Here is a 12,862-nt window from a genome sequence, read left to right on the forward strand (position 1 = left end):
TGTAGTAGATCATACTGTTTTTTTAAGATGTATATCTAGGTATTTTCTTTTGGGGGAGTTGCTAGTATAAATGGTATTGTATTTTTTTTATTAAAAAATTTTTAATGTTTATTCATTGTTTTTTGAGAGAGAGAGACAGAGATAGAGTGTGAGTGGGGGAGGTGCAGAGAGAGAGGGGGACACAGAATCTGAAGCAGGATCCAGGCTCTGTGCTGTCAGCACAGAACCTGATGCAGGGCTCAAACTCACAAACCACAAGATCATGACCTGAGCTGAAGTCAGGTGCTTAACCAACTGATCCATGGAGGTGCCCCAGTGATAATTGTGTTTTTAATTCACATTCCATGTATTCATTGTTGGTATCGAAGAAGGCAATTGACTTTTAATATTAACCTTATATCCTGCAACCTTGTTATAATCACTTGTTCTTCTAGGGATTCTTTTACTGATTCTATTGATTTGTTCAGATTTTCTATGTAGGCAATCATGTCATCTGTAAACAAAGAAAATTTTATTTTTTCCTTCTCAATATGTATACCTTTCAATTCCTTTTATTGTTTTATTGCAATAGCTAGGATTTCTTGTACCATGTTGAATATAAGTGAACATTTTTGCATTGTTCCTGATTTTAGTGGGAAAGTATCTAGTTGTAGGTTGTTTGGTTGATGTTTTTTGTCAAGTTCCCCTCTCTTCCTAGTTTGCTGAGAGTTTGTGTGTGTGTGTGTGTGTGTGTGTGTGTTTTAATCATGAACTGGTGTTGGATTTTGTCAAATGTTTTTTTCTGAATCTGTTGATACAATCATAGGATTTTCCTTCCTTAGCCTGCTGATGTGATAGATTATAGTAATTGATTTTCAAATGCTGCTCCAGCCTTGTATACCTGGAGTAAATTTCACTGTGTCATGGTGTACAATTCTTTTTATAAGCTTATGAACTCAATTTGCTAATATTTTTTTGAAAAATTTTACATCTATGTTCATGAGAGATATTGTTCTGTAGTCTTCCTTTCTAGTAACATGTTTGTTTGATTTTGATATTAGGGTAATGCTGGTCTCATAGAATGAGTTAGTAAGTATTCTCTCTGCTTCTGTCTTCTGCAAGAGATTGTAGAGAATTGGTATAAGTTGTTCCTTAAATGTTTGGTAGAATTCACCATTACACCCATCTGAGCCTGTTGCTTTCTGTTTTTGAAGATTATTAATTATTGATCCAATTTCTTTAATAGAAATAGGCTCATTTTGACTTTCTATTTTTCCTTGTGTGAGTTTTGGTAGATTTTGTCTTTTAAGAAATTGGTCCATTTTATCTAGGTTATCAAACTTATGGGCATAGAATTGTTCAAAACATTTTTTTATTTTGTTAATGCTTCTAGAATCAGTAGTTAGAGCCCTTCTTCCTTTTTTGATATTTGTAATTTGTGTCTTCTTTCCCTCTTTCTCTTTTCCCACCTCCCCAACCTCCCCCTCTTTTTCATAAGTTAGTGTAGCTAGAGGTTGTCAATTTTATTGATCTTTTCAAAGAACCAGCTTTGGTTTTGTTGATATTCTTTTTTGACGTTATATTTTCTTTTTTAAAAAATGATTATTTATTTATTTCGAGAATGACAGAGAGAGAGAGGAGAGAGAGGGAATCCCAAGCAGGCTCTCTGCTGTCAGCACAGAGCCTGACACAGGGCTCGATCACATGAACTGTGAGAGAGAGACAGAGAGAGAGAGACAGAGAGAGAGAGAGAGACAATATCCCAAGCAGGCTCTCTGCTGTCAGCACAGAGCCTGACACAGGGCTCAATCTCATGAACTGTGAGATCATGACCTGAGCAGAAATCAAGACTTAACTGACTGGGCACCCAGGCTCCCCTGTTGATGTCCTATTTTCAATTATATTGATTTTTGCTCTGATTTTTATTTTTTTCTTCTTACTTTGAATTTAACTTCCTCCTCTTTTTCTCATTTCCTAAGGTGGACTCTTATTCTATTGTTTTAGATTTTTTTCTTTTTAATATCTGCAGCCATTGCCATAAATTTCCCTCTACGCACTGCTTTTGCTGCATACCACAAATTTTAATACATTTTATTTCATTTACAACGAGTTTAAAATATTCAATTTCTCTTATTAATTTTTTTATCAACCATGTGTTATTTAGAGGTTATTGTTTAATTTCCAAGTATTTGGGGGTTTCCATCTATCATTCTGTTATAGATTTCTAGTTACATTTTATCATTGTCTGAAAGCAGGTATGTATGATTTTTATTCTTTCAGATTTGCTAAAGGATGTTTTATGGCCCAGAATGTGGTCTCTCATGGTGAATGTCCATGTGAGCTTGATAAAAATATATGTTTTGCTGTTGGATCAAGTAGTCTATAGATATCAGTTAGATGCGGTTTATTGATGTTATTGAGTTCAGCTATGTCTTTACTGATTTTTGCCTGATGGATCTATCCATTACTGTGAGAGGGCTGTTGAGAAATTCAACTGTAATAGTGGCTTCATCAATTTCTTCTTGCATTTCTGTTAGTTTTTGCCTCACATATGACATTATGCTTCACATTAAGGATTGTCATGTCTTCTTGGAGAATTGACCTTTTTTTGTCATATATTGCCTCTTTAACTTGGAGTCTGCTTTGTTTGAATTTAATAAAGGTATTCCACCTTTCAAGTGTTAGTGCTAGCATGATGTATTTTTCTCTATGCTTTTATTTTTTCTGTGTCTAAATTGCCTTTCTCTTTCTTTCTTTCTTTTTTCTTTTTCTTTTTCTTTTTTTGTGAAGACATAATATAGTTGGGTGTTGTTTGTGTTTACCCACCCTGATAGTCTCTTTTAGCTGGTGTATTTAGACTACTGACATTTTAAATTATTGTTCATATGCTTGGATTAACATTTACCATATTTGTTACTGTTCTCTACTCATTGCCTTTGTTCTTTGTTTCTTGTTTTTGACTTCTACTCTTTTCCTGGCTTCTGTGAGTTTCACTGAGCATATTATGTGATTTCATTTTTTACCCTCTGTTAGCATATATTTTACTTACTTGTTTACTTTTTTTAGTAGTTGCACTTAAGTTTACAATATGCACTTAAAATTAGTCCAAGTTGTTTTTCAAATAACACTTTGTCACTTCACAGGTACAGCAAGTATAGCAGTGTAGTACCATTTCCTCCCTCCCATCCTTCGTAACATTGCCTTCATTTATTTCACTCATTAAAAAGTTATCATTACTGCTGAACTTCTTTTTTTTATGAAGAGATTTTTTTAAATGTTTATTTATTAGAGAGAGAGAAGCATGCTTAAGTGGAGGAGAGGCAGAGAGAGAGGGATACAGAAGATCCAAAGCAGGCTCTGTGCTGACAGTGGCAAGCCCAATGTGGGACTCAAACTCACAAACTGTGAGATCATGACCTGAGTCAAACACTCAACTCACTGAGCCACCCAGGCCCCCATTACTGCTGAATTTCTGACCTAAGTCATTTTTGTTCTTTCTGAAGAATTTTTTAAAATATATCTTGCATGTCAGTGCTATTGGCAACACGTTCTCTCAATTTTTGTTTGTCTGAGAAGGTCTTCATTTCTCATTTCTTCTGAAGGATAATTTTGCTGGATACTAAATTCTAGGTTGGTGGGTTTTTTCCTTTCACACTTTAAATATTATACTCCACGTTCTTTTCTTTGCATGGTTACTGAAGAGAAAGTCATCATAATTCTTATCCTTCCTCTTCTATAGGTTAGACAGTTTCTCCCTCAGGCTTCTTTTAATATTTTTTCTTTCATATTCTGCAGTTTGAGTATGATATGCCTATACATAGAATTTTTTTTTAATCCTGCTTGGTGTTCTCTGTGTTTCCTAGGTATGTGGTTTGCTATCTGTCATTAATTTGGGAAAACTTGTTTCCCAAATTAATATTTATTATTATTATTATTATTGTTATATTGCTATTGTTATTACTGCTTCAAATATTTTTTCTGTTCCTTTTCTTTTTCTTCTATTTCTGGTATTTCCATTATGTGTATGTTACTCTGTTGTTTTTTTTTTTTTTGTTTTTTTTTAACGTTTATTTATTTTTGAGACAGAGAGAGACAGAGCATGAACAGGGGAGGGGCAGAGAGAGAGGGAGACACAGAATCTGAAACAGGCTCCAGGCTCTGAGCTGACAGCACAGAGCCCGACGCGGGGCTCGAACTCACGGACCGCGAGATCATGACCTGAGCCGAAGTCGGACGCTCAACCGACTGAGCCACCCAGGCGCCCCTGTACTCTGTTTTTAATTGTCCCACAGTTCTTCAGTATTCCATTCTGGCCTTTTCATTCTTTTTTTTTTTTTCCTCTTGTTGCTTTGGTTTTAAAAGCTTCTATTGACATTTCTTCAACCAAGATTCTTTCCTTGGTCATATCCAGTCTATTCATGAGCCCATGAAAGGCATTCTTCATTTCTATAACAGTATTTCTTATTTTTAATTTTTTTTCTTAGTTTCCATCTCCCTGATTACATTTCCCATCTGTTCTTGCAATTTGTCCAATTTTCTCCTAGAATCATTAGCATATTATTCATAGTTGTTTTAAATTCCTGTATGGCAATTCCAACATCTCTGCCATATTGGTCTCTCATTCTGGTGCTGGCTCTATCTCTTCAAACTCTTGCTGTTTTTTGTCTTTTAATATGCTGTATTTGATTTTTTTTGTTGAAAACTGAACATGATATACTGGGTAAAAGGAACTGAGCTAAATAGGCCTTTAGTGTGAGGTTTTATTTTTATCTGGCTAGGAGTTAGAATGTGTTTACTGTTTGCTGTAGCTTTTGGTGTCAGAGGCTATAATTTTCTTTCTTATCCTTATCTTTATATCCTCTGTTGTTTTTGGGTTTCTCTTAAGACTTTTTTTTTTTTTTTTATAGATAGTGCGGGACAGGGGTAGTGGGGGGAGAGAGAGAAAGGATGTGGGGCTCAATCCTACAATCCTGGAATTATGACCTAAGATGAAATCAAGAGTCCAATGCCCAACTGACTGAGCTACCCAGACACCCCCCCTTTAAGACTTCTTTATAAATAAAGTGTGAGACATTGCTGTGTTCATTTTTCTTCCCTTCTCCTTTCCCACATTCTTCTTCCTGATTATCCTACTTTTTCTTCTCAAAAAAAAACTCCTTTGTGATATGAGCATTTAAAAAAATTTTTTAATGTTTATTTTTATTTTTGACACAGAGAGAGAGAGAGAGAGAGAGACAGAGCATGAGCAGGGGAGGGGCAGAGAGAGAGGGAGACACACAATCCAAAGCAGGCTCCAGGCTCTCAGCTGTCAGCACAGAGCCCAATGCAGGGCTCGATCATACTGCGAGATCATGACCTGAGCCGAGGTTGGACGCTCAACTGACTGAGCCATCCAGGCGCCCCTGAGCATTTATTTTTTTATTTTTTTTAATGTTTATTTATTTTTGAGACAGAGAGAGAGCATGAACGGGGGAGGGTCAGAGAGAGAGGGAGACACAGAATCTGAAACAGGCTCCAGGCTCTGAGCTGTCAGCACAGAGCCCAATGCAGGGCTCGAACTCACGGACCGCGAGATCATGACCTGAGCTGAAGTCGGCCGCTTAACTGACTGAGCCACCCAGGCGCCCCAGCCCCTGAGCATTTTTAATATGTCACGTCAATACCACATTTTATTATAGTTGTTTTACTGTCTTCCTACTAGATTGCAAGTCCCTTGGAGCAAGTACAGCATATTTTCATCTTTGTATATTATGCCTGGTATATAATCAATGCTTAATAAATATTTATAAAGTTATTATGTGCAGTGCTAATAAACATTTTAGCATTGTCTGCTATTGATACTCCCCATTATATATCTCTTCCTTCCAGATTGAGTTTATTCCTATCCAGTGGTTCTTAACTCTGATTCATAATAGAATCGCTTTTAGCGAGAGATTTTAGTTTAGTTTAGTTTAGTTTATTTATTTTGAGAAAGAGAGCAAGAGAGAAGAGGGGAGGGGCAGAGAGAGGAAGAGACAGAATCCTAAGCAGGTTTCACGCCGTCAGCAAGGAGCCTGTCATGGGGCTTGAACTCACAAACCGTGAGATGATGACCTGAGCCAAGATAAAGAGTTGGATACTTAACCAACTGAGACACCCAGGTGCCCCTAGGAAGAGATATTAAAATATATGTTCAGGGGTGCCTGGGTGGCTCAGTCGGTTAAGTGGCCGACTTCGGCTCAGGTCATGATCTCACGGTCTGTGAGTTCAAGCCCCGCGTCAGGCTCTGTGCTGACAGCTCAGAGCCTGGAGCCTGTTTCAGATTCTGTGTCTCCCTCTCTCTGACCCTCCCCGGTTCATGCTCTGTCTCTCTCTGTCTCAAAAATAAATAAACGTTAAAAAAAAATTAAAAAAAAAAATATATGTTCAGTCTATAGAAAAGATTGTCAATATGATTAGAAAATAGAATATCTCAGCACAGAAATGGCAAGTATAAAACAAGAATCAAAAGGAAGATTTAGAACTGATAATTCCATTATCTGAAATGAAAAATTTAGTTGAATGTTATTAACAGTTTGAACATTGCAGAAGAAAGAATGACTGAACTTGAAGAGAGATCAATAGGAACCATTCAATCTGAAGAACAGAGGCAAAAAAGAATTGAGAGATAATAAGGAACAGAGTCTTGGTGACCTGGGGGGGGGGGGCAATATCATGCAATATATATGAATTTGGAGACTTAGAAGAAATGGCTTAACAAAGGAGAAAAAATTGGCTGCAGTTTTATCAAATGTAGTGAAAAACATCAATTTACATATTCAAATAGCTCAGAAAACCCCAAAGAAAGATAAATATAAAGAAAATACCACCTGTGCACATCATAGTCAATGACAAAGAGAAAACTTTGTGCATGAAAAAAATTTTTTTGCATTCAGAAGAGTGAAAACTGACTAAAAAAACCCTGAAGCCCAGAATCTTCAAAGTGGTAAAAACAAAACAAAACAAAACCCTATTGCCCCATTATTCATTTACATCCAGTGAAAATATCCTTTAAGAAAAAAGCAAGGGGCACCTGGGTGGCTCAGTTGGTTAAGCGTCAGACTCTGATTTCAGCTTAGGTCATGATCTCACAGTTGTGAGATCAAGCCCCACATCAGGCTCTGCACTAGGCACGAAGCCTGCTTGATATTCTCTCTTTCCTTCTCTCTTTGCCCCTTCCCTGCTTGCACATGCACTCTCTCTCTCTCACTACATACATACATACATACATATATACATATCTATGTGTGTGTGTGTGTATATATATATATATACATATATATATGAAAAAAGTAAAATGAAAAATTATGGCAGATCATATTTTCCAAATATGGCCATAACAATAAATGTAACTAGAATAAACACTAATTACATGACTGAAATTCTCTGAAAAAAAATAGCAAGCTGAAATTATAAGCTGTCTAAAACATACACACTTTAAATACAGAGTCCCAGATAGATTGAAAGTAAAAGATGGGAAATGATATACAGTGCAACCAGTAAGCATAAGAAAGCTTGGTGTGGCTATCTTAATGCCAAATAAAGTAGATTCAATATAGGGCCTATATTAGCAAAGGTAAAGAGGGATAAATACTCATAAAAGGGTCAATTCATCAGAATGACGTAACACTCAATATATATGTGCTTAATAACAGAGTAAAGACGTGAAGCAGAAATTGACAGAATTAGTGGCAGAAATAGACAAATGTACAGTCACAGAGATTTTTAATACCCCTTGCACAACAATTCATAAAACAACTTGTCAGAAAAAAGATTAATAAAGTCATAGATGTGAAGAATTCATCAATCACCTTGATCCTACTAGCATTTATGGAGCACTATACCCAACAACTGTAGAATGTTTATTCTTTTTGAATGCACATAGTACGTTCACTAAGGTAAGCCATATTTAGACTATAAAGCAAGTCTCAAGTTTAAAAGAATTAAAATTGTACCACAGTACATTCTCTGATTGCAATGGAACTGAATTAGAAATCAATAGCACTAAGATATAAATAAAAGACCAGCATATTTTGGAGTTTAAAGAGCATACTTCTTTTTTTTTTTTTTAACGTTTATTTATTTTTGAGACAGAGAGAGACAGTGCATGAACAGGGGAGGAGCAGAGAGAGGGAGACACAGAATCTGAAACAGGCTCCAGGCTCTGAGCTGTCAGCACAGAGCCCGATGCGGGGCTCGAACTCATGGACCGTGAGATCATGACCTGAGCCGAAGTCGGACGCTTAACCGACCAAGCCACCCAGGCGCCCCATAAAGAGCATACTTCTAAATAATCCCTTGGGTCAAAGAAGAAACTTACATGGAAATTAGAAAGTATTTCTAACTGAATGATAATGATAATGTAATGTATTAAAATTTATGGGAAGCAGCTAGAGCAAGTCTTACAGAGTGTGAATGTTTAAATTAGTAAAGAAAGGAATATAATCAGTTATCTAGTTTGCTACTTAAAAAGCTAGAAAAAGAAGAGCAAAGTGAGCCTAAGATAAGTAGAAGAAAAGTAATAAAGAGAAGAAATCTATGAAGTAAAAAACAGAATAAACTGAAAAACAAAGAAAACTAACATAGGTAGCATAGTTATTTGAAAGATTAATAAAATTTATAAATCTCTAACAAAATTCATCAAGAGAAAGAGAAAATACAAATTACCAAAATCAGCATAAAAAAAAGGATATCACTATGATCATTAAAGACAACAAGGGAATAGTGTGAACAACTTTATGCCAATATATTTGACAACTTAGATAACGAATTCCTTTCAAAACTTCACTTGTCAAAATAGACACATAAAGAAATGGAAGATGTGAATAGCACCACTTCTATTACAGTATTTGAATTTGTTATTAAAAATTTACCCCCACTGTCTCTCTCACACACACTCCTCCAAACAAAAACAACAAACTTCTAGGTCTAGCTGGTGGCATTGGTGAATGCTGTCAAACGTTTAATGAAAGCAAGGAAGAAATAATACCAATCTTCTACAACTCTCAAGAAAATTGAGCTTATTTTATAAGGCCAACATAACTCTGATACCTAAACCTTGCAAAGACATTACAGAAAGAGAAAAGTATAGACCAATATCCCTCACAAGAGATACACAAAAAAATCCTTAGGAAAGTGTCATCAAGTCAAATCTAGCAATATGTATAAAGGACATATTGGCAAGTGAAAATCTCTCCATCCATGTCATCCCAAAAGGCAAAACTTCATTTTTTATGGCCAAATTAATATTTCATTGTATATATATGTATATACACCACATCTTTTTTTTTTTTTTTAAATATGGAACGCTTCATGAATTTGCGTGTCATCCTTGTGCAGGGGCCAGGCTAATCTTCTCTGTATTGTTCCAATTTTAGTATATGTGCTGCCGAAGCGAGCACACACCACATCTTCTTTATTCACTCATCATTGATGTAAATCCATCAATTTGATTTATCATTTTAGTAAAGGACACAAGTCTTTAATAGCTCAATAGATTAAGAAAAATATCTGGCAGCAATCAAGACGATGCTATATTGATACACATAATAGATCAATGGAACAGAATACAGAGTCCAGGAATGGACCGTATAGATGGTCAATTGAATTTCAACAAAGGTGGTAAGACTATTCAATGGGGAAAGAAAGTTTTTCAATAAATGATGTTGGAACAACTGGATAAATGTGTAAAGAAAAACGAACTTGAACTTCTACTATCCTGGGACACACAAAACTGATATGAGTGGAGCTGGAAGCTTCCTTGGATTCCCTTCTCTCCTACCCCCTGCCCACCCCTTAAATCACTCTGTGAGCATTACAAAAGCAGGATCTAGACTTGTGTGGCTTTGAGAATACTGGACCCCACCACCCCCACCAACTTGGGCCCAGCAGAGCGCTGAGTGGGGACAACTGGTAGAGACTGACCCATGAGGGGACTCCCCTTCTTGGCCCACTGAGTTTCATATGGCAGTTAGTCACCAGCAGTTCTACATTCCAAGAGCTTTAAACAGTCTAACAGGGAAGGAAATCCAGAAGAAAGGCTGAAGTGGGTTTTCCAGTTTGTTTAAGCAGGTGCTGTAAGGTTGAGATGAGAACATGAAAACCTGAAAGGCAGATGATGGACCTGGAAGTACCCAAATGTGCAGAGTGGTGATTGGGGAGATGTGAAAGCCTACTGGCCATCTGAATTCCTAACCCACAAGTCATTGCCTCTGTGTCCATTCCAGTCACCCATCTGCTTTATGCCAGGCAACTCCTATTGAGATACTAAGATCAAGCCTCTGACTGAGAAGCCTCACACTGGGACAGAGCTGCAAAGTGACTCTGGATAAGTGACATCCATGCACCTGGTCAATGAGGAGCAGAAGCTGAGAGTGAGCAGAAAATGGTAGAGGAAGGGAGGAAGTTCAGGGTTTATGAACAGGTGAGACATTGGCCCTAGGAAGGGGTCTAGAACAGGAAGGGCCTTGAATGCTGACCTGGAGCCTAATTTCCCTGCTCAGACCAGAAGGTGCAGCACCTCCAATTGGCCCCACACTGACTGGGTAATACCAACTGGTGTGAAAGTAGGTGAGGCCAATGGGCTCCTGGCATTCACATAGAACCCACAGAGAGCAGTGCATGGGGATAGAGGCAGCTCCAGACTGCCAGGTGCCTGGTGGCTGAGTGGCTGGGACAAAGAACACTCCTTAAAGGCTTGGAGCAGCAGGGACTCAGAGCACACTGACAGCCTTGGACACCCAGGGAAAGGAGTCCAGATGCCATTGCCAACTCAGGAGGGTGGGGGGCAGGCCTCCACTTTGGGGCGTCAGGACCATTGTCTTCCTCGTTTTCAGTGTCCTGCTGCTGGTGAGCCCCCACCGTGGTTCCTGGCCCAGGAAGGTGGGCCTGGTGGCCAGGAGCTGGCAGGGGGAGTGGGGGACATGGTGTGGTGGCAGTGCTTGCCCCAGTCATCAGCAGCAAAGGCAAGTCAGGGCAGGACCAAGACCAGACCCTGGGGAACAGCCTTCTGGGCAGCAGAACCTACCTGGACCCATAGAGAGAAGAACTAACACCCCTCCCCACCCCCCACCCCCCCCGCCCTGCATCCTGGTCCCAAGCAGGTCTGGTTGCCCCAGAATGAATTCCAGAATCCAGGAAGACTCCACTGTGTGAAAGGTGAAATAAAATGGAGTCCCTTATGTCAAGGGGCTTTAAAATGGAGTTGGAAGGCCTTTCAGGAGATGCACCTCCTTATAATCCTTACTAGGTAGAACCATGAATTTTTTAACTGGAGCAAATTGCAAAGATTCCAAGGATTCTGCAAGAACACCTACAACTTGTTATAGTAAAGGACTTTTGCTTATTGATAGCCCTAGCAACCAATTATGTTTAGCCAAGATTAGCTTTCTGGCACCAACACTGTAGCTGTGGCCCAAGGGTGCAAGATTCAGCCACTCCCTGCTAACAAAATCCAAAGGCAGAGAGACCGGGAGTGGTGAAACAAGAAAGGAATTTATTTCAGTGAGACCCAACACTAGGAAGGTAGTGGACTAGTGTCCCCAAAACAGTCCCCAAAGTGCTGAAAATTCTGTAAAGAAAATGTGGGACAAAGGTTAGTGGATATGTTCATGCCTGTGGTAAAGGTCAAGTCCATCACTTTCTTGGAGTCAATCACATGGAGTCTTTATTGCTTGAGGGGTAGATTGGTTTTTGTCATGGGATGCTTAGCCAGTGGGGTCTTTTGCCTGAGTTAGAAGATAAGCTGGGCAGAAAAAGATAAGCTGGAAAGAATTTAATCAATTAGAAAGTACAGACAGAGGTAAAAATGGAGTTAGTGGAAGTCTTTCAACACAATAAAAATTCTTGTAGGCAACAAACAACTTTTTCTTGTCTTTAGAAACCCCTAATTTTTGCTCCCTCGTGGGACATTATTGGGTTGTTACCCAAATATGTGTGCCCCGAATGGCAATTCTTTGATCCTAAATAAATTCTTTTGCTTAAATTATTGCTTCTTGACAATTTTAGGTTGACATTAGCAAGACTTGATGTGGCCTTTCTCTTCCTTTCCCTTTCCTTTCTTCTTTATGCCTCTGTTTTGTGAAAATTAATAAAGGGAAACCTCACTAAAACGGAGTCAGGAGGTTCAGCCAGAAAAACTCTCATGCCCTACCACTCCTCCTTAACTGCAGACTCAACAGGAAGAGACAGACCTTGAAGTGGATAGTAGTTCACTATTCCAGTAGGAGGATGGAAGGCAGCCCACCAGCCTAGCCAATGAGAGCCACAACTGATGGACAGCCACTATACTTTCAGCTCCCAGTTTACTCCCGTAGTCTTTGCATTTATAAGAACTTTCCCAACTTCCTGCTTTCCTCTATAAAAGAGCATTCTCCAACTTTGTTGGGGGAAGCTGCCTATGGTTTTACCCTGGCTTTCTTGTTCTGGATTGCAATTATCTGTTATCCTCAAATAAACCCAGCTTTTGCTGGTAAAATAGCTAATAGTTTTATATTTAAGGTTAACAGTTTAAATTCTAAAACATGCAAACTGTGTCTATTTTTCCAATCAATTTTTACAGAAAAGCAACTTTCCCACCTACCTTTGATTCAGTTCCCCTGAGTGGCCACTGTGAGCAATTTACCGATTTTCTTCCAGTCACTTCCATCCATAGGAATGCATACAGGGCTCACAAGGTAAACCACCAATAATCATACAGCAGGACCCAAGATCTATCTTAGTTTAGGAGGCTGGTGTGAAGCTCTTGTTTTGATTTTGATTTTGATTTTGATTTTGAGAATGAAACTGGTAAGGATGTGCATCCTGAAGACACTTATTATGGAAATATATGCATACTTGGAATTACTTTCCAAGTTAGTGGAAACTC

At 38.4% G+C, this 12,862-nt stretch overlaps 1 long non-coding RNA gene and 1 other non-coding gene across 2 annotated transcripts in view; one reads left to right on the plus strand and one right to left on the minus strand.

Moving 5' to 3' along the window:
- The window catches only part of LOC122217522, a 51,896-nt gene that overhangs the window by 22,894 nt on the left and 16,140 nt on the right, over positions 1 to 12,862 (plus strand). The window lies entirely within an intron of this gene.
- On the minus strand, positions 9,292 to 9,398 carry LOC122218740. Its single transcript, XR_006202073.1, has one exon. It is a non-coding gene; the product is annotated as a U6 spliceosomal RNA (small nuclear RNA).

Source organism: Panthera leo, chromosome B1 (assembly GCF_018350215.1).
Source record: "Panthera leo isolate Ple1 chromosome B1, P.leo_Ple1_pat1.1, whole genome shotgun sequence".
In the NCBI taxonomy this organism is placed as follows: Eukaryota; Metazoa; Chordata; class Mammalia; order Carnivora; family Felidae; genus Panthera; species Panthera leo.